The sequence below is a fragment of the Schistocerca piceifrons genome, chromosome 4 (assembly GCF_021461385.2).
Source record: "Schistocerca piceifrons isolate TAMUIC-IGC-003096 chromosome 4, iqSchPice1.1, whole genome shotgun sequence".
NCBI lineage: Eukaryota > Metazoa > Arthropoda > Insecta > Orthoptera > Acrididae > Schistocerca > Schistocerca piceifrons.
Window position 1 is genome coordinate 70,465,965 of NC_060141.1, and position 22,219 is coordinate 70,488,183.

At 44.5% G+C, this 22,219-nt stretch overlaps 1 pseudogene; it reads left to right on the forward strand.

The window, feature by feature from the left end:
* Positions 1 to 5,858: 5,858 nt before the first annotated feature.
* LOC124796865 lies at positions 5,859 to 5,976 on the forward strand (annotated as a pseudogene).
* The last annotated feature ends 16,243 nt before the right edge of the window (positions 5,977 to 22,219 follow it).

The window sequence follows — 22,219 nt, forward strand, 5'->3', positions numbered from 1 at the left end:
GCATTTCCCGCAAAGGGAAATGGACCGGTTCGGCATGCAGTTTCAATACGTCAAGGATGACCATCGCAAAAGCACACACTTTGCCGTGGTGTTGAAACTTCCTTTCTCAGCCTCCTCGTGAGGTACGCAACCTGTCGTAGCAGGCATCAGGTGTGGAACAATTTCTCATACTGTAGGTCGCACCTTGTAGATGAATCGCTACCCGTTTTGATAGCTACTTAATGACTGCTTTTTAAGTTTTCGAATAGTTTGAGTATTGATGTGTCGTTGTATAAAATAAAAGAAACAGTTGTAAAGAATGCAACATTGTAGGAAAAGTACGCTTTCAACGCGTAAATTTGTCTGCTCTGAAGGTCAGCGCCTTGCGTGGCTTACTGCCGTAGGGGGAAGCTGGGTTCCACTCCTTGGGTTTTTTCTTTGGTGCACTGTGGCTCGTGATTCCTAGCGATTCGTAGCGGCGCCAGGTCTGTTAAACCGACAACGGGCGGGAGTGCGGTGTGCAGACCCTCACCTTGCCATACTGCATCCAGTGACACAATTGGCACAGGATGACATGGAGGTCGGTAAGCCCAGTTTGGCCCGTCTATACCATTAAGTACAGATGCAAAATTAGGCCCATAGTTCTCCTTGTAACACGCCAAAGAAACAGAACTTTGTGTTATAATGTACAGGGTTTATCGCAATAAACAATGAAAACTGAAACGGGTGACAGCGTGGGATAATAGAAGTTGAAACTTTTCACCAAACTTAGGTCCGCGAATGAGTCACTGATGAGAAAATTGCCAACTTGTGCCTAGGAGTCGCCTGAGCCATGCTGCGGCTCACGTTGGTGCTGTTTGTAGGTTTCCGCCCTCTGTCGGAGGCCAGACGGTATCGTTCAGTTAGCACGGTTGAAGTTGTTTGTCTTCTTCTCCTGTTGACTGGTGCCACTCGGTTTCGCAGGCGTTGCCTGATCGCTAGTGGCAGCAACGACGGTTATCGATATGTAGTAACAGTTGCCCTATCTTTGGGGCGACGTCCTTGATTTTCCAGGTCATGTGAGTGGGCGAGTTCGGTTGGGGACTCAGGAGCAGCGAGGTCCGTGCAGTACGGAACACGCCTGGACCACTGGCGGCACGCATGGACTGCCGGATGGCTGTGGTTACGAGGGTACACGACCTCGTCGTAAACCAGATCAAGCAGGCTTTAAGATGAGTGCATTTAAATTCAAGTAGAGAAACCTCCACCGTTGTCAGGTTCGAGTCCTGTCACGGTCGCCAGTTGTAGTGGTTAATAAAAAAATATAAATGGAGAAGAGAGACCGTGAAAAAGGGAAAGAATGAAAAGCAAATCGGACTTTGTATTACAGAAAAGCTATCGGACTTCGTTATTCGAAAAAGCTATTGTTAGGGTGGTCCTTGTGGCGTTTCTGAGCAAAAGTTAAACCAATTTCCACTACAAAAAATTTTGAAAAATAACAGAGAATAACAAAATGTAACTGACAGGGGGAAATGGCGTAGCTTAGAGTTCATTCTTTACCAGGTTAACATGTCTTCTTTCGGGCGGCGTCCAGGTCTTCAAAAATCTCCTTCATTTCTGCTTGAAAAATCTGCTCCGAAATCTTGCAATAGTCCAGGAATCACTAATTTATACCAATTAAAATCATCTTGATACTGTATGTAATTTAATTCACTTTGCTACTTCCATCCTCCGAATTTCTTAACAACTTCCACAATGTCTACACATTACAATCAGATCATGATTAGCCATTAAGTTTTTACGTCAGCATCAGATCACGCCTGCCTTAAGCTTCGGCTAACAAGAGACAATTAAAAACGGATAGAAAACAAAAAAAGTTACAATTTTAGTATTTTCTCTGCCGTCGAGCGCTCATACCGCAGCGACGGGATATTTTTTATCTGAGGGAACGAGTGTAGCGCGGCAAAATTCAAAGTCCCGCTACAAGGAGCAGCGAGGTCCGTGCAGTGCGGAACACACCGGGACCACTGGCGGCACGCATGGACTGCCGGATGGAAGGGCTGTGGTTACGAAGGTACACGACCTCGTCGTAAACCAGATCCTGCAGGCTTTAAGATGAGTGCATTTAAATTCAAGTAGAGAAACCTCCACCGTTGTGACATCTCGCGATTCTCCAGTGACGTGGGTTCTTCTTGCTGCTCGTAGTGTCGCAGAGGCGAAGAGCAGCGAGTGGAGTGCTTGGGGAAGGCGGATCTGATCAGCTTTCCTAAACATCTTATTACTATTTACTGCATTCAGCTTGTTACAATTTGTTAAGCTCAAGTAGCGGTAATTTTTCTTGGCTGGTGGCCCAGTTACCTGTCTTTGGGTAAGTGTATGTAACGGCAGTGTACGTTTCCTAGACTTGCCGCTGGTGTCCGGTGAGGTGTGTAGTTTAGACAGCTTTATTGATTGTAGGCCGGTTGGTGATTCTTCTGCTCTGGTGGTGGTGGTTCCTTTCTCGTTTTGGGCACTCTAAGCACAGTATTCCGTGGGTGGAGTCCAGACCGCCGGTTCTGGCTTTGGCATATTGTTCCATTTCTGCATTTGGTTTATCGTACGTCAGGTAACTTCAGTAAAATTATCATTAGTCATTCGTTAGACTACCATTAGTCTGAGCTACCATCTTGTGAAGTGAATGCAACTCTTGGCTGCCTGTCTCATCGCTCGCGAAAGTGTTTGTTGCCGGACCTTCTCAGAGCTCGATTCCTGGAGCACCGTCTGTGGCCCCTTGGTTCTTGTAAGACATGTGTGTTCTAAAAGGAGTTCTGATGGCCTTATGCGGGTGTACTCTGCCTCAGTATCCTTTGAGCGACTTACGTACTGGTCCTTGTGTTTTATTATTGTATTATTTATTGCAATACCTTGTAATGCCTACATTAAAGGTTATATATGTGTAGTTGATAGTTCTGGTTGCCTTCCGCACTAAATCTAGGAGTGTAGTGTACAGTGAATGTTAAAAGTTGTGTTACAAAGTTTAATATCATCTTATTTCACCTGTTTAGTAATCAGTTGCTTGTTTTTTAATTAACCTTTGTTATTGTATTTGCTGTTTTACAGCAGGTTTCTAAATTTTTTATATTATTGCCGTTCTTGGCGTGTAAGACCTTCAACCGTGATTGTGGTCATTTACATTAAAATTCTAATTTGGTATTTGTAGTTACGCAGTAAGCCTTTAAAACCTTATTTACTGCCATTCCTGGCGTCTGATGCCTTCTGCTGTATTTGTGGGGACTTGATTTTAATATTTCAATACCTGTAATTGTAAGTTGCGGCGAGTTTTAAACAATTCTTAATGTATTGCCATTCCCGGCGTGTAAGAGCTTCTGCCCAAATCACAGTGGCTTGCTTTTAAAACATTATCTGCTGTATCTGTACTTAATGGTGATTTGCTAAATTGTAACTCACTGAAAGCACTATTATTTACACACTTGTTTATTCCTTCATTGATAACGTGTGGTCTTGCTATGTACTGTTGAGTCTGGAATTACTGGTTGAAAATAAGTTGTGTGTAACTGTAAAAGGCAGCCAATAGTAGCTTATTACGGCCCCTCCACAATCGTAACCGAATCCTGCCTATCCCTTGACTACCAGGTTTCATCGCCACTGATTACTGTACTAAATTCTGGCCTAGTTACTACAAAAGCAACTGAAATTTAAATTTTCAATTAAGTCAGTGACTAGAATTGTGACCCAGCTGTATTATTACACTTTTACTGTGTTACGACTCATTTCATTCGTGGAACATTTTTCAGGTTTCTCAATTGTGTTAAAATAGTGACAGAAACTGCCTGGTTGTCGTATGCAACGTTAAAGACAAAATACATAAACACTGATCATAAACATTCTGCCGACAATGTGGCATAAGCACGGCGACCAGTAAACGTCATACTGTGTGTAGTATAGTATACGTAGTTGGCAGCTGCCGGGGTCGCGAAGTCAGACGCGAACGGCAGCGACGCCATAGAGGCGGCCCTCGAGTGAGATTCTAAACTGGCCTAATCCTCGCGGATACGGCTTCTAGCCCAGCAAACTCTCTCAGAGCCAACTCGTGTGGTCTGGCGCGAGCGCTGACCTAAATACCACTCTATGCTAAGATACAGCCGGGCACATTTCCGATCATTCGATCATGTATCCTGGGTAAGACAATTGCGTGCGCACCTGCGAGCAGGAAGTGCTCCTTGGAATAGCTACACAATTGCCCTTGGGAAATGTGTATGTACGACTTGTGTCATACATACACGTGTCTGTATGTATGACTTAATTAGGATGATAAAGTCCGCACCTGGACATAGGATAACGAAAATATTGACAGATCTGTGCTCATGTTAATGGATAATATATTTCTGTTTATAAAAGGTACGTGTCATGTTAATTAAAGATTTTATACATCCCTCAACAATTCACTGTGCAGGATGTAAAGATAGTAAAGATGCAGCTAGGAACTACAGCCTTATTTTTAATTCCATTTGGAAACGTAATCCTTTCATCAAAATTCGCGTACAACCAAATTAGGTAGCTAACGTCTACCTTCCACTAAACATTGTATATGCACTGTACATATTTCTTGCGGTCTTAATGGGGGATGTAACGGAAAATGTAAATTTTATTTTAAAAAAACCATTACAGCCATATTTATTACTGCACAAATGTAAAATTTTGCATGTACAAAGCAAAAGAGCTGTGTTTTAAAGAAAAACTATAATAAAATATGCAGGATTAATATTTTGCCAGAAACTGGAATTATTATCTTTTTATACGAAAAGCCGTAACTCAAATCCTAGTCGTAAAATTAATCTGAAAATTTAATTGTAGTGTCCTGAGAAGGTTATAAGACCATTGAACTAAGGCTATAAGTTTATATACAAATTGTATCATTAACAGAGTTTTTATGTGATCGGAGGCTTATCTAGTTTCTTTAGAAGGTGGTACATATCCTCCCCGTAGAGGTTGTTGACATGTGATTGAAGGCTTTCCCGGCGTATGTGTTGTTTCCAGGGCCGTCGGGTGTCCAGCTGGATGCGATCGTTGAAGCCCCACGATATTTCGGCGAATAACATTTCGGCCTTCATCAGGTGGTTCTGATGGAATGGTCTGTCTGCTCATTGTCAGTGCTATTTATGCCCGTCAGTCGGGCTTCGATTCCCTGCGCCGACGGTCGAATTTTTAATTCTGCCCACCCCAAATTAACTTTTTTTCTACATAAAATCATCTAAAAATCAAAATGAAATTGCAGGATCTCGTTTCTTTGGTTCCAGGGAGACAGAAATTCAATAATCCCTACAAAAGAATGGGCCCTGACTAACATTAAACTATACCTTTCACAAATCACTTACCTCACAAAAATCTTCGCTACTCAAGCTACTGCAATACAGCGAGCGCCACTGCTGCCAGCTAAATAAAAGATTCAAAGTACTGAAGGCACTAACTACTGATAGGTATAGTTAGCAAATGAAAGATTTTGATAGAGAACAACCAATGTATTTACCTCAATAGTCATAATATATATAGCAGTTCATGACAAATTTCAAAACTCCGCCATTTCTCTCCCCACATCCACCACTGCTGGCGGCTCACCTCCAACTGCGCAACGCTACGCGCTGTTAACAGCCCAGCTGCCCAACACTACAATGGCAGACGACAATGCAAACCAGCCACAGATTGCACACAGCACAGCCAGTGATTCTCACACAGAACGCTACGTAACATTACCAATAAGAAAACATAAACAGCATACTTACAACATCAGTTTCTTACCAGCAAATACAGGCCAGGCAGATTCGAAGAGGAGACAAGAGAAACCTGGAGGATGGGGAGTATCAGAGTGGAGGATTTTAAAATTGAGATAGGCTTATTAATGTGCCAACAGCCTTGCCACAGTGGTAACACCGGTTCCCGTCAGATCACCAAAGTTGAGCGCTGTCGGGCTGGGCTAGCACTTGGATGGGAGACCATCCGGTCTGCCGAGCGCTGTTGGCAGCAGGGTGCACTCAACCCTTGTGTGGCAAACCGAGAAGCTACTTGATTGAGAAGTAGCGGCTCCGGTCTCGGAAACTGACATACGGCCAGGAGAGCGGTGTGCTGACCACGTGCCCCTCCGTATCCGCATCGAGTGACGCCGGTGGGCTGAGGATGACACAGCGGCCGGTAGGTACCGTTGGGATTTCATGGCCTGTTCGGGAAGAGCTTAGTTTAGTCTATTACATGTAGAAGTATGTGAAGAAATTCTTTGAACCTGTCAGCCAAAGATATTGAAAGAAAATAGAATTCAGTCTAACAAAAACTCCGCTGAAGCAAGCAGTTTCCCAAATGTCAGAAAAGGTGGTAGTAGCCACCAGCGCAGAGTTAATCAGTATAACAATTTAAAGTCATTTCTGAAGCTGATATCACGATCAAATTCACACACGACATAGATTAAACTGTGTAGATCAAGAAAATATTTTGGAAAAAACGATTTTTTGGACCAAAAACCATTACATCCCCTCTTAACTGTATGGAAAGTGCTTTTCCTCATCAGACAGTCGCACGAGATTGATATTCAGAATCAGTATTTTTTTGCAACCAAGAAGACCGAATCGGATATTTTTTTTTTCCTTTATTGAATTTCAATTCAAGCTGGCAGCAGCTTAGTATGCCGCTCTTCAGCCTACAGACTTTGTTAGAAAGATGAAGACAATAAACAATAAAAACAGGCGATAAAATCGGAGACTTAAAGAGTAACATGGCGAAAAGAAATCGTGGAACTTAAAACAAAGAACAGAGGGATGATGACGCTAAGAAAATACATACAAAGCAGACAGGTAAAACAATAGACACACATTTAAAAAACACGGCGACAGTCTGGTTTCTGTTCGCAAAAGACATAAAATTCACACCCAGCTACAGCATGGTTTCTGTTTGCAACACGAGAAAGACGAACAACACTGAACAGTCACTGGAACACTGCACTAAAAAGTTGGCAAGCCGAGAGCTGGTGGGGGGGAACTGGACAGATGATGGAAAAAAAGGGGGGGGGAGCCGGGAAAGGAGCTGATGGAGGATGAGGACCCATAAGAGGGGTGGTGGGCGCTGGGCAGACGTGACAGGGAGTGGGGTATGCAGAGGTGGGGAATAGAAAAGGACTCGGGGGAGGAGAAGGGAGGTAGGGAGAGGTTTAGTGGGGAGAAAACAGGACGGAAGTGGGGAAGAGGGAGCCCAGGGAAAGGACAGAGGAAAGGAGGGGGAGTGAGGATCAGAGTTGATAGGAGGGTTAAATGGAGGGAGAGAGGGCATCATCCGGGAGGGGGAGTTGATGGAAGCCACCTTGGGAAAGGAGATGTAGGGTGTAGAGATGGAGGGTAGGGGGGACACAATGGTGAAGACGTGGCAGGGGGCGGGGATGGGAGAGGAGAGGAGTAACCAGGGGGTGAGGGGGTTCAAGACGGCGGGAGGTGTAGAGGATGCGGATATGTTCGAGGAATAGGAGCAGATGGGGGAAAGGAATGAGATAATATAGGACCCGCGTGGGGGACGGGAGGCGTATATGGAAGGCGAGGCGGAGTGCATGACCGAGTCGGAGAAATCAAGTAAGAACTGAATGCATTATAAAGAGAGCTCATTGAATACACACAAGCATAACTTTCAGAGATCATGAATCCATACGAGGGTGTTGGTGGTGTTCAGTCAGAAGATTTGGTGTTGAGTGTATTAAGCTCTCGTAATGAAATATACAGGGTGGTCCATTGATCGTGACCGGGCCAAATATCTCACGAAATAAGCGTCAAACGAAAAAATTACATGGAACGAAACTTGTCTAGCTTTAAGGGGGAGACCAGATGGCGCTATGGTTGCCCCGCTAGATGGCGCTGATATAGTTCAAACGGATATCATCTGCGTTTTTTTAAAGATAGGAACCCCTTTTTTTAATGACATATTCGTGTAGTACGTAAAGAAATACGAATGTTTTAGTTGGACCACTTTTTTCGCTTTGTGATAGATGGCGCTGTAATAGTCACAAACATATGGCTCACAATTTTAGACGAACAGTTGGTAACAGGTGGGTCTTTTAAATTAAAATACAGAACGTAGGTACATGTGAACATTTTATTTCGGTTGTTCCAATGTGATACATGTACCTTGTGAACTTATCATTTCTGAGAACGCATGCTGTTACAGCGTGATTACCTGTAAATACCACATTAATGCAATAAATGCTCAAAATGATGTCCGTCAATCTCAATGCATTTGGCAATATGTGTAACGACATTCCTCTCAATAGCGATTAGTTCGGCTTCCGCAATGTTCGCACATGCACTGACAATGCGCAAATATCCTTCAACTTTGCCCACAAAAAGAAATCCAGGGACGTCAGATCCGGTGAACGTGCGGGCCATGGTATTGTGCTTCGACGACCAATCCACCAGTCATGAAATATGCTATTCAGTACCGCCTCAAACGCACGCTAGCTATGTGCCGGACTTCGATCATGTTGGAAGTACATCGCCATTATGTCATGCAGTGACACATCTTGTAGTAACAATGGTAGAACATTATGTAGGAAATCAGCATACATTGCACTATTTAGATAATGGGGGCCAATTATCCTTCCTCCCATAATGCCGCACCTTACATTAAACCGTCAAGGTCGCTGATGTTGCACTTCTCGCAGCCATCGTGGATTTTCCGTTGCCCAACAGTGCATACATATTGTGCCGGTTTATGTAACCGCTGTGGTGAATGACGCTTCGTCGCTAAATAGAACGCGTGCAAAAAATGTCATCGTCCCGTAATTACTCTTGTGCCCAGTGGCAGAGCTGTACACGACATTCACAGTCGTCGCCATGCAATTCCTGGTGCATAGAAATATGGTACGGGTACAAACGATGTTGATGTAGCATTCTCAACACCGACGCTTTTAAGATTCCCTAATCTCACGCAATTTGTTGCTACTGATGTGCGGATTAGCCGCTACAGCAGCTAAAACACCTACTTGGGCATCATAATTTGTTGCAGGTCGTGGTTGACGTTTCATATGTGGCTTAACACTTGCTGTTTCCTTAAATAACGTAACTGTCCGGCGAACGGTCCGGACACTAGGATAATGTCGTCCAGGATACCGAGCAGCATACATAGCACACGCCCATTGGGCATTTTGATCACAATAGCGATATATCAACACGATATCGAGCTTTTCCGCAATTGGTAAACGGTCCATTTTAACACGGGTAATGTATCACGAAGCAAATACCGCCTGCCCTGGTGGAATGTTACGTGATACCACGTACTTATTCGTTTGCGACTATTATAGCACCATCTATCACAAAGCGAAGAAAGTGGCACAACTAAAACATTCATATTTCTTTACGTACTACAGGAATATGTAATAAAAATTGTAGTTCCTATTTTAAAAAAACGCAATTGATTTCCGTTTGACCTACGGCAGCACCATCTAGCGGGCCAACCATAGCGCCATCTGGTTTCCACCTTGAAGCTAGACGAGTTCCGTCCTTTGTAGTTTTTTCGTTTGATACTTATTTCGTGACATATTTGGCCCGGTCACCATCAATTGACCACCATGTATACGCAATGGTATAAAGACACTTTATTCTTGAAATAGATATAACGTGTGGCCGGCGGCGGCGCTTGGGTTGTCTTCCGGTGGACGGTCGAATCTTGTGTGTTAGGCCTCTCCGAAGCACTGATGTGACATTGGTTGCTGACACTGCAGGTGATAAGCCTCGGTCCAGCAGCTTGCAACATCATTAACGAACAGGGTGTCCCAGCAGAAATGTGGCGACAAACTTCGAGGGTTTGTAGAGGGTATCTTGAGGAACAAATCGAGGATAGGAAGCCATTTCCGGAAACGTCATCTAACAACACTAAAGAGAATAGAAGATGTAGGCGCCAGCGGATACTACCAGGCCAGCCCTTCAGCGCTGACGGATCGTAGGCGGAACATCTTGCAATGTTGTTTGTTATTCAAAGATCGCAATTGATTGCCAGTGGAACAGCAGCTAGCTGCCGCGCAGAAAGGCCTTGTTTCCTCAGTAGATGACGATTTCAGACAAGTGTTTCCATCTGCAGTTTTCTTCTCTCCTGGAACCGTCCAAAATCTGCGATGTTTTTCGGTATGCAGGAGAAAAGCAAACTGCAGATGGAAACACTTGCCTGAAACTGTCATCCACTGAGGAGACAAGGCCTTTCTACGCGTCAGCTAGCTGCATCTTCATCACTGGCGATCGTGGCAACCAGTCGCGCTCACTGAATAAGAAACAGTATTGCAAGACCTTCTGCCTATGGCTTGTCAGCATACAAAGTCATTTTTGCTGCCAAAAGGGTGGCCTAGTCACAGGGGCCAGCGCCTATAGCTTCGATACTCTGTAACGTAGTTGGCTGACGTTTCTGGACACAGGTCGCTCTGCTCTATCTGTTCCTCAAGACTGTCTACAATCATGCAAAGTTTGCCACAATATTTCTGATCTTTACTACATGAATGGCAAGTGTTCCAACATGTTTCCTGGAGGCACAGCTGAGCTACCTTTGCACCTACTCCTTGGCAAAAATAACAAAGTTTGGTAACTCTATTATTATATAGAAATCTAATTCGTGTGATATACTTGAACCTCTATACCAACCAAATGTGTATACCTATTCGCCTTTACTTCTTGTATATTATCCATTATTCTCTTCTCAAGATGTTCCTTGAGTAACACCAGCTGTTCCAAGAGAAAATCGCATTATGCAGCAAGTATTGTTTTGTGCATGGAGGGGATACAGAAGACTCTTGGCACTGCCAAATGCTCCCTATGTTCCTCCAGTTTCCGAGCCCGGCCAGCGGAATCTGAGCTCCGCTTTATGTTCGCAATCAGAGCCAGCCAGCCGGCCGGCCGCTCGCCTGTCTGTGTGTGTATGATGAAACGACGCCGCCGCTGCCGGCAGCCGCCAGCAAGCGTGCCGCCGTTTCGCCGCCTGCTGGTGGCGCTCGATAGCCAGCCGATAAGTCGCCACCGGCGCCTGTCAAACAGCGCCCGGGGCCTGTCCCCCGGGGACGCCGCGCTGCCCTTTGAAAGGTGGCGCAGCGCAGCGTCACACAGTGGCCGGCAGAGCTTCCCTCTGTGCGTCGATGCCGAATGCCAGAATGGCAGCGCTCTGGTTAATAATGAACTCATCTCCACAATTACAAGTGTGTTATCGAGGCCACCTACACGGGAAGTGCACATATGACAGCCCACAGCGTTTCGATGGCTGAAGCAAGAAGTGGCCAAATCAACGCATTTTTAATTGTGTCGCTTGGTTTAGTCTGGGAACTGTGAGTTCGGTTTTGATGAATGATGTTATTTATATGTACAGACAAGGATGCTTCTTCGTTTTTATTTTTCGCAACTGGTACAGGAATACATGCTTCTCTTCAGAGATCGTGTGATTTATTTCTGTGGATGTTTCTGCGAAATATTACTTCCATTTTCTAGCTAGTTGTTGGAGTAAACAGAAATAAATTACAGGAATACTGAAGATGGACATGTAGAACGATACCGGTCCTGTCAAAAAATAAATAAGCAAATAAATCCATACATTCTATAAAATGAATGTGTGTGTACAGGGTGGTCCATTGATCGTGATCGGGCCAGATATCTCACGAAAAAAGCGTCAAACGAAAAAACTACAAAGAACGAAACTTGTCTAGCTTGAAGGGGGAAACAAGATGGCGCTATGGTTGGCCCACTAGTTGGTGCTGCCATAGGTCAAACGGATATCATCTGCGTTTTTTTTTTTTATAGGAAACCCAATTTTTTGTTACATACTCGTTTAGTACGTAAAGAAATATGAATGTTTTAGCTGGACCACTTTTATCGCTTTGTGATACATGGCACTGTAATAGTCATAAATATATGGCCCACAATTTTAGACGAACAGTTGATAACAGGTAACTTTTTTAAATTAAAATACATAACGTAGGTATGTTAGAACATTTTATTTGGGTTGTGCCAATGTGATACATGTACCTTTGTGAATTTATCATTTCTGGGAAAGCATCCTGTTACAGCGGGATTACCTGTAAATACCACATTAATGCAATAAATGCTCAAAATCAGGTCCGTCAACCTCAATGCATTTGGCACTCTCAACAGCGAGTAGTTCGCCTTCCGCAATGTTCGCACATGCATTGACAATGCACTGACGCATGTTTTCAGGCGTTGTCGGTGGATCACGATAGCAAATATCCTTCAACTTTCCCCACAGAAAGAAATCCGGGTACGTCAGATCCCGTGAACGTGCGGGCCATGGTATGATGCCACGACGACCAATCCACCTGTAATACAATATGCTATTCAATACCGCTTCTACCGCACGCGAGCTATCTGCCGGCCATCCATCATTTTGGAAGTGCATCGCCGTTCTGTCATGCAGTGAACCATCTTGTAGTAACATCGGTACAACATTACGTAGGAAATCAGCATACATTGCACCATTTAGATTGCCATCGATAAAATGTGGGCCACTTATCCTTCCTCCCATAATGCTGCATCATACATTAACCCGCCAAAGTCGCTGTTGTTCCACTTGTCGCAGCCATCGTGCATTTTCCGTTGCCCAGTAGTGCATATTATGCCGGTTTACGTTACCGCACGCTTCGTCGCTAAATAAAAGGCGTGCAAAAAATCTGTCATCGTCCCGTATTTTCTCTTGTGCCCACTGGCAGAACTGTACATGACGTTCATAGTCGTAGCCATGCAATTCCTGATGCATGGAAATGTGGTACGGGTGCAATCGATGTTGATGTAGGATTCTCAACACCGACGTTTTTGAGATTCCCGATTCTCGCGCAATTTGTCTGCTACTGATGTGCGGATTAGCCGCGACAGCAGCTAAAACACCTACTTGGGCATCATAATTTGTTGCAGGTCGTGGTTGACGTTTCACATCTGGCTGGACACTTCCTGTTACCTTAAATAACGTAATTACCCGGCGAACGGTCCGGACACTTGGATGATGTCGTCCAGGATACCGAGCAGCGTACATAGTACACGCCTGTTGGGCATTTTGATCACAATAGCCATACATTAACATGACATCGACCTTTTCCATAATTGGTAAACGTTCCATTTTAACATGGGTAATGTATCACGAAGCAAATACCTTTCGCACTGGGGGAATGTTACGTGATACCACGTACTTAAACGTTTGTGATTATTACAGCGACATCTATCACAAAGCGAGAAAAGTAGTCCAACTAAAACATTCATATTTCTTTATGTTCTACACGAATATGTAACAAAAAATGGGTGTTCCTATTTAAAAAAACGCAGTTGTTATCCGTTTGACCCATGGAAGCGCCATGTAGTGGGCCTCCGTAGCGCCATCTGGTTTCCCCCTTCGAGCTAGACGAGTTTCAACCAATGGACCACCCTGTATATGTACGTATGAAAGTACACTGATGAGGCAAAACTTTATGACCACTGCTTCACGACTTGTTGTTTCATGTTTGGAACGCAATACATAACCTATTCTACGTATCATGGATTCGACAGTTTTTCGGTAGGTTTGTGTCACACCAAATGTCTACGCTCAAGTCACTTAATAAAACAGCGGGCTGCTGATCTGTCTAGTCAGTGATGGGGCCTGGTAGCCGGATAACGACCCGAATGGGTTTCACTGGATTCACATCAAGCAAATTTCGTGGCTAAGACATCAACGTGAGTTCACTATCATGCTTCTCAAACCACTGTATCACCGTTTTGGCTTTGAGACACGGACTGTTATCCTGCTGGAAGATAACACCACTGTCGCGAAGACATGAAGCATGAAGGATGCAAGTGATCCGCAGCTATCAGCATGTCTTCATTATTACCACAGGTCCCATGCGAGCGCAGCAGAATGTCTCCCATAGGAGAATACTGCTCCCACCTGCCTACATTCTTGGCGTGGTGCACATTTCCAACCCCCGTTCACTTCGATGATGGCGTTTGTGGAGACGACCATCGACCGGGTGTAGCAAAACCGTGATTTATCCGGCGGGGCGACAAGTTGATCCACTGTCGAATCTTAACAATCCCATGGCCACTGCAATCGTAATTGACGATATCGTTGAGCCAATATGTGAACACGGATGGTTCGTCTGCTGCGGAATCCCATTTTCAACAATGTACGAGGACAATGCGCCCCAAAACACTTCTACACTGCTCTTTCGGCAGAGATGTCACAGGTCGCCACCCATCATGCTTTACGGAGCAGGCAAGCCTCCAAATCGTACGTTCTGTGAAGAGCGTGACGTCCAACCACTTACCGTTGTACCACCTCTCATAGATGCTCACTACATTAGCATGTGGACATTCGACCCGCTAAGCCGTGCTCGAGATACTCGTTCACAGGCTTTGAGTAATAACAATATCGTCTTTCTCAAAGTCACCGATGTCAGTAGATTTCCCCATTTGTTGCCCGTGTCGTCGGTAGAATGATTCCCCATCCGTCTTTGATCCACTCACATACACTTTCCTTACCGTGTCACGTTCCTGTATCACCACCAAGTGACATCCAACCGATTGGTGGACAGTGGTCACATGTTTTGGCTACATCTACATCCACTCCACAAGCCACCTGACGCTGTGTGGCGGAGGGTACCTTGAGTACCTGTATCGGTTCACCCTTCTATTCCAGTCTTGTATGGTTCGTGGAAAGAAGGATTGTCGGTATGCCTCTGTGTGGGCTCTAATCTCTCTGATTTTATCCTCGTGGTCTCTTCGCGAGATATACGTGGGAGGGAGCAATATAGTGCTTGACTCCTCGATGAAGGTATGTTCTCGAATCTTCAACAAAAGCCCGTACCGAGCTACTGAGCGTCTCTCCTGCAGAGTCTTCCAGTGGAGTTTATCTATCATCTCCGCAACGCTTTCGCGATTACTAAATGATCCTGTAACGAAGTGCGCTGCTCTCCGTTGGATTTTCTCTATCTCTTCAATCAACCCCATCTGGTACAGATCCCACACTGCTGGGCAGTATTCAAGCAGCGGGTGAACACGTGTACTGTAACCTACTTCCTTTGTTTTCGGATTGCATTTCCTTAGGATTCATCCAATGAATCTCAATCTGGAATCTGCTTTACCGACGATCAACTTTTTATGATCATTCCATTTTAAATCACTCCTAATGCCTACTCCCAGATAATTAATGGAATTATCACAGCATCATCCGCAAATAGCTTCAGTGAACTTCCGATGTCATGCACAAGGTCATTTATGTATATTGTGAATAGCAACGGTCCTACAACACTCCCCTGTGGCACACCTGAAATCACTCTTACTTCGGAAGACTTGTCTTCATTGAGAATGACAGACACAGACACACACACACACACACACACACACACACACACACACACACACACACACACACACACTCACACACTCACATCTCCTCCTAAACCACACTATCGATTTCGACCACACTGCCAGACTGCCAGGAAAGAAGCACTGTGAAGGTAAAACCATCTACCTATCAAAGGCGTGGGATCGAGGTGAAAAATTAGTGTGTTGCATGAGGCGCAAATACCAATACTTCACTCATCTAGTATTTGAGAATGAGAACCCTTAGTGTTGCAAATGCTTCACACATATCTAAAACCTTTAAAAACTTTTTTCTCGCTGTCCACACCTGCACAATCACGAAAGGAGAAATACTTTATAGCTTACTAAATATTACTTGCTCATGCAGCAAAACTGGTGCATGAAGCGTGACGTTTTAATATATTTTTTCTTTATTACTAAGTGCAGTCTCTACACACTTGTCAGACAGTATTCTCATATACCACTGAATGTAGCAACAGAATTATGGCATTGTATGACGCATAGTTCAGTGGATTCGGTTAGGAGTGGTGTCATAAAGCCATTGTAACCACTCCTGAGGCAAGCTGTTCCACAAATGTTGTAACTCGTTCTTTATATTCTGGACACTGACAGTGTGATGGAGTTGATGTCCGAACTGGTTCCACAGAAGATCTATCGTTGAGAGTTATGCGGATCTTCCTGATAACGAGAGTGCCGCGACATCATGTGGACAGTTCATACATACACATGATACGTGTGGACGCGCTTTGTCCTGTTGAAAAATGGCACCACTATACTGTCACGTGGGAGGACACAGGAGGACACAAGATGTCCTGGACAAAACGTTGAATCGTCATAGTTCCCTCAGACACTACCACAGGGGACATGAAGTCATATCCAACGCTAGAAGTAACACCGCTGTGAATCTCCAACACATGAGAAGTATGGGAGCTCTCCCCCAACTAGACGCCTTGCTCGCCAACAGTGGTTATTCATAATAATGCACAATCGCGATTCATCGCTGAAAATATTGCGATGCCGTTCATCAACAGTCCATGCTTACTTGGTCACGGCAACACTTCAAACGCAGCCATTTGTGTTGTGGCATTAACGGCGCCTACGCATGGGAGGGTAATTCTAATTTTGCTGCTGAAAGCCTCTGATCAACGGTTCGGGATGACACAGAATGTTGAACCGACTGCAGATGCGAAGGAAGTACTATATGCTTGGTGGAAGATACGGCGATCTTCCCTGGTGATGGTCAGGCGTGGTCCACCGGAAACTTGACAACTAGTATGCCTCCCCTTGCGTACTCATATAGTCCATCATCAGGTCACTGCCACATCCGTATTCCCTACAGCCCTGAATATTTACTCGATTTGACGAGCCGGTCAAATGGAGACCAAGTCTTTAAGGCGCTGATAACGCTCTCTTACACTGTGTGCTCAAAAGTATCCGGACACCTAGCTGAAAATTACTTACAAGGAGAGGTATCGATGTCGGTCGGTGAGGCCTGGCACGAAGTCAACGTTTCAAAACATTCCAAAGGTGTTCTGTAGGATTCATGTCATGGCTGTGTGCAGACCAGTCCATTACAGGGTTGTTATTGTCGTATAATTACTCCGCCACAGGCCGTGCATTATGAACAGGTGCTCGATCGTATTGAAAGAAGCAGTCGCCATCCCCGGATTGCTCTTCAACAGTGGGAAGCACGAAGGTGCTTAAAACATCAATGTAGGCCTGTGCTATGTTTTGCCCTACAAAACAAAAAGGGGTGCATGCCCCTTCCATGAAAAACACGACCACGCCGTAACACCACCGCTCCGAATTTTACTGTTGGCACTACACACTCTGGCAGATGACGTTAACCGGGCATTCGCCATCCCCACACCCTGCCATCGGATTGCCACACTATGTACCGTGATTCGTCACTCCTCACTACGTTTTTCCACTGTTCAGTCGTCCAATGTTTACGCTCCTTATACCAAGCGAGGCATCTTTTGGCATTTACCGGCGTGATGTGTGGCTAGGTGGCTTAAGAGTAGCCGCTCGGCCATGAAATCCAAGTTTTCTCACCTCCCGCCTCACTGTCATAATACTTACAGTGGATCCTGATGCAGTTCGGAATTCCTGCGTGATGGTGTGGATAGATGTCTGCCTATTACGCATTACGAGCCTGTTCAACTGTCGGCGGTCTCTGTCAGTCAACAGACGAGGTCGGCCTGTACGCTTTTGTGCTGTACGTGTCCCTTCAGTTTTCACTTCACTATCACATCGGAAACAGTGGACCTAGGGATATTTAGGGGTGGGGAAATCTCGCGTAAAGACGTATGACACAAGTGATACCCAACCACCTCACCACGTTCAAAGTCCGTGAGTTCAACGGAGCGCCCCATTCTGCTCTTCAAAAAACAAAAAAAGAAACAAAAAAAAAAAAACTGGACCGGCCGTTCAGTCCGTGACTGCAGCGCCTGAGACCGCTCGGCTAATCCCGCGCGGCCAATTCTGCTCTCTCACGATTTCTAATGACTACTGAGGTCGCTGATACGGAGTACCTGACAGTAGTTGACAGCACAATACATCTAATATGAAAAACATTGTTTTGGAGGTTTCCGAATATTTTTGATCACATAGTGTACATGTATATATGCTATCTCCGTGTTCTTCAGAGTGATGGTTTAACACCTGACGCTGTTCACGCCTACCATATGCCCTACCAGACCTGGTAACAACAGCAGCACGAGGAACACTAATGTACTCTGATGGCCGTTCCAGCTGTCACACAGAACTGCAGCTGTTATCGCTTTCATATCCGCCGATCGTGTGTACGTCTGAGACTTTACATTGAGTCTGACGATGTCTTCTTGGAGGTTCACTTTTTTTTCAGGCAGTATATTAATAACGTCATTCATAAAATTCATTAAGGCTGCAGAAGACTGTGAGTACAAAACACCGATTAATTTTGTAGAATTTTTAAGCTCAGTATGATGAAAGAAATTGTGAAGCCCTACTGGTGGAGTAATAACATTGGCAACGTTACACTGAGTGATTATCTGGCTGACACTTTCTTCCCTACTCTCAGATAAGCAGTCCTTTACCTCAAGCGAAACTTTTCTCAAACCTTGACTGGGGCAGCATCGGAAGCTTCGTAGCACTTCAGATATTTCTACTGGTTTTTGCAGTATCAGTTTCATTAACGAAGGCGGGACGCTTACGGACAAAGAAGAGTTAAAAGCTAATTTTTAACGTAATTCAGAGATATTGTACAAACAAAAATGGATTTCGAGACAGCATTTCCATTATGGGAGCACTAAATCACAATGTTAGTGGAGATAGCCCTCCTACACACGGACATAGAAGTAGCTCCTAAAAGGTATTGTAAAGATAACAAAGTTCGTTCAGTCTTGCCCGTAGTATGTCAAAGGCGGAATGACGGGATGGGACAACACAAAGCCACTATCGTACTTGAGTTGCGAACAAACATAAATGTTCGGCGTTTAACAACGCACAGCATAAAACTACACGAAGAGGGAATGGCAGTCGTTAACTATCCATGAGCGTTCTACCGATTCGTGGAATGTGCGCCATAAAACGTAGCGTGTTCCAGCTTAGCGACAGCAAGTAGGTGGCTGGGACTCGTAGTGTCGTCTGCAGGCGTGCAAGGCCTGAACTCTGGCGTACTTCGATACTAAATTCTTGCGACGCAACTGATTTAATAGCAAAGCTTGGCTCTGGAACTCTGATTCCAAGGTAATCGAGATCCGAAGATGGTGTTATGTAACACGGCGTCAGACCAATGCAGAAATGTTCTGTTTACCAATAAACGAACGAGGAACTATAAAGGAATGAGAAATGAGTGAGACATGAACGGGCAACGAATGAGAAGCCGCACAGTGTCCCGGTTGTATGAGATATTATGACCTAGATGCTGTGCTTCCACCGCTAAAACCACAGCCGGCGCTGCAAACTCTGTAGAGTGACTACAATGATCTACGTGTTTTATGTCTTTATGGCGGCGGTGAGGATTTTACGAGCGTTAAAGTTGTCTCTCTGCAAATGGTGACAACTCGAGGACACGTAGACAAATGTGTTCCCCCGCACCCACGTTGCCATGAACAAAATTTAAACGCAATCGTTTTCGAATAGCCAGCGTCATTTTAGGATTTTTAATAAAAGCGATTTATGGTAATCACATAATTATTATGACATCACTATCAAACAGACTTATCTTTCCACAACATATTGACAGATCCACAATTTAGAGCATAATTAGTTTACGGGGAGAAATTTGCATACCACATTTACGAACTTGCTTAATATGTATGTAATCGACCCCATAATGTCGGTCACTCCATTTGTAATTTTATCAGCTGTAATAATCAGTGGTCGGTATTTAGATGGACTGCTGGGTTGGGTGTAACATTTGACCTGCTCTCTTGGCACATGAACGTGAGCGTGAAGCGTTCTGGAAAAGTCCATGACCTCCAAATTCGTGCATTTTAAAATGCCCACAGGAAAATAATGTTTATTTTATTTTTTAATTAATAAGCAAGCGTAGATGGGTGGGTGATAAAGTATTAGGTTACGATTTCGAACGTCCAGGTTTCGATACCCAGTTATTCCTCGGATTTTCGTCTGTCACTGATAACTTCTTTCACCTCTGCCAGTGTCTGCTAACGCGAGAAGTGCTCGCTGCAAAATCCCTCTATAATGGTCTGGATAAGTCAGTTCAAAAGTCGGAGAATGGAAAGGCAAGGGCATCCCGCCTCGATCATCGGTACCTCGCGTATTGAGATGTTCAAATGAAATCATTGCGGTTTTGTTAGAAGTATCGTACAGAGCAAACGCCAGCTTTCAATTGTAAAGTGATATACGCTGAACAGTAAATGAACGTAAATTATGGACCATCGCGCTTTCTGAATTCTTCACTAAATCGTCCGGGAACAAATTTTCTCCATTTTAGTTTCCTCTGATAGCTCACCCAGAATAATGAGGCAGTCCCTTTGAGATCCGGCCCTCTCCAGGGCTTGGTTCACCATAATCTCTTAGGGCGTTAATAGGGTGGAAGGGTTTCCACTTAAACGTAGTCGTGAACTGCCAGAACTGGTAATACCAGCAGTTCTAGCAATTGCCTTGCATTCAAGTAAAACTTCTGTAATATCTTGACCATAACCGCCGACTGAAGCTATTCTTATTTTAACTGTTTACGTCCCACACAAACACATGTTTGCCTGGTAGATGAATATCTGATAGTGTAAGTATCTGCAGTGTAACCACAGTTACTTTTAAAAAAAGGCAAGTGTTAACTGGGTTTTCTTTTGTCAGCTTGACTACTTCTAACATTGTTAAGAAAAGGCGTGTAAACTGTTGAGGACATTGCACAGGCACAGGTGCCGTTCGTGGTCAGATACAACAGAGCAACCTTCAGACTTTCCTAGTATCTGCATTTATGTTCAAGCATACATTTCTCGTAGTTTCCCTTCTCTTTTTGTCCAGCTTCTGCGTATTTCGTAGTGAAGTCAGTGACGACTCGTAACCACACATCCTCAGCTATATCGCAAACGGTTCGCTTACAGACCCACTATCACTGGAACGTTTTTTTCTCTTATTATCGAACACTTTCACCCCTGACTGCTTTCACTATGCACTGTGATCCTCTCTATGTACAGTAATATTTCATTTCGCTTAACAGCTTTCATTCATCTGACGAATTTTCTTAAACAGAAATGAACTGCGTTTCCTTTCATACCTAGCACTGCAGTAAGGTATAGATAAGTAATTCTTTTAAGCAGAAATATCCACGTCGAACTTGTTTTAAAAGAACATACAACCCTCTTTCAGGACCGATACATTCAAATTTATCTTTAACGTTTGTATTAAAAGTCAGAGAGAAGGTAACTTACGTCTATGGGAGGTTGTTTCGAGAGAGAGGGGTTGGAGAGGCGGGGAGGGAGGTTGTAGGGGTGGAGGTTGTCAGGTGGTGGTTCAAAAATGGATCAAATGTCTCTGAGCACTATGGGACTTAACATCTGAGGTCATCAGTCCCCTAGACTTAGAACTACTAAAACCTAACTAACCTAACGACATCAGACACATCCATGCCCGAGGCAGGATTCGAAACTGCGACCGTAGCAGCGGCGCGGTTCCGGACTGAAGCACGTAGAACCGCTCGGCCACAACGGTCGGCGCCAGGTGGCGGTGGTATTAGAAGGTGGATAGGGGTCAGAGGGGCACGCTTATACGAGCGGAAGTAATGTTCTCGAACCGATCGCGAGCAAGTGACAAATAAAATTCTTAACATTGACATTATAAGCAGTGAATTACGTTAACAACAGTTTGTCATCATATTACCTCGCCGTCAATATGTCTCTCGTGCAATGGAAATTTTTGTGAATAATATCCGGAACATTGCACATCTTATCTTTGTTCAGATCGCAATTTACCATCCTCCCTGAACAGCTCTCACAATGCGAGTGTTCCACGTAGCTTCAGCATACTAGAAACCTACCACGTGGTTCAACTGTACGTAAATATTTTCAAAATATACTTTCCTTACCAAATTTAAAATTCGTGGTATGCTGCGCTGTCTGCAGAAGACCTAACATTTAGAAAATGTCGGGTTTCCTGGTCCGGTATAAACATTACTCGATTCCGGTGCACGATAAAGGCACGTCAGGCGGTGCAGCGGTGAATGTAATCAGGCTATGGGGCGTGAAAGCAATTACCACTTAATTGGTTGCTGCGTGAACGGAAAGCTTTCCGTGCGCTCGACTGAAGGACGGGTCGCAGAATCCAATGCATACGCAGATGAACGTCTGGTTCATTCACCTCGACGTTGCAGAGGAAACCTAATCTGAATTTCTATGTAGCTGGAAGAAGGTACCTGATGGCCTGAAAGGACACTCAGTTTTGCGGAATCTGCC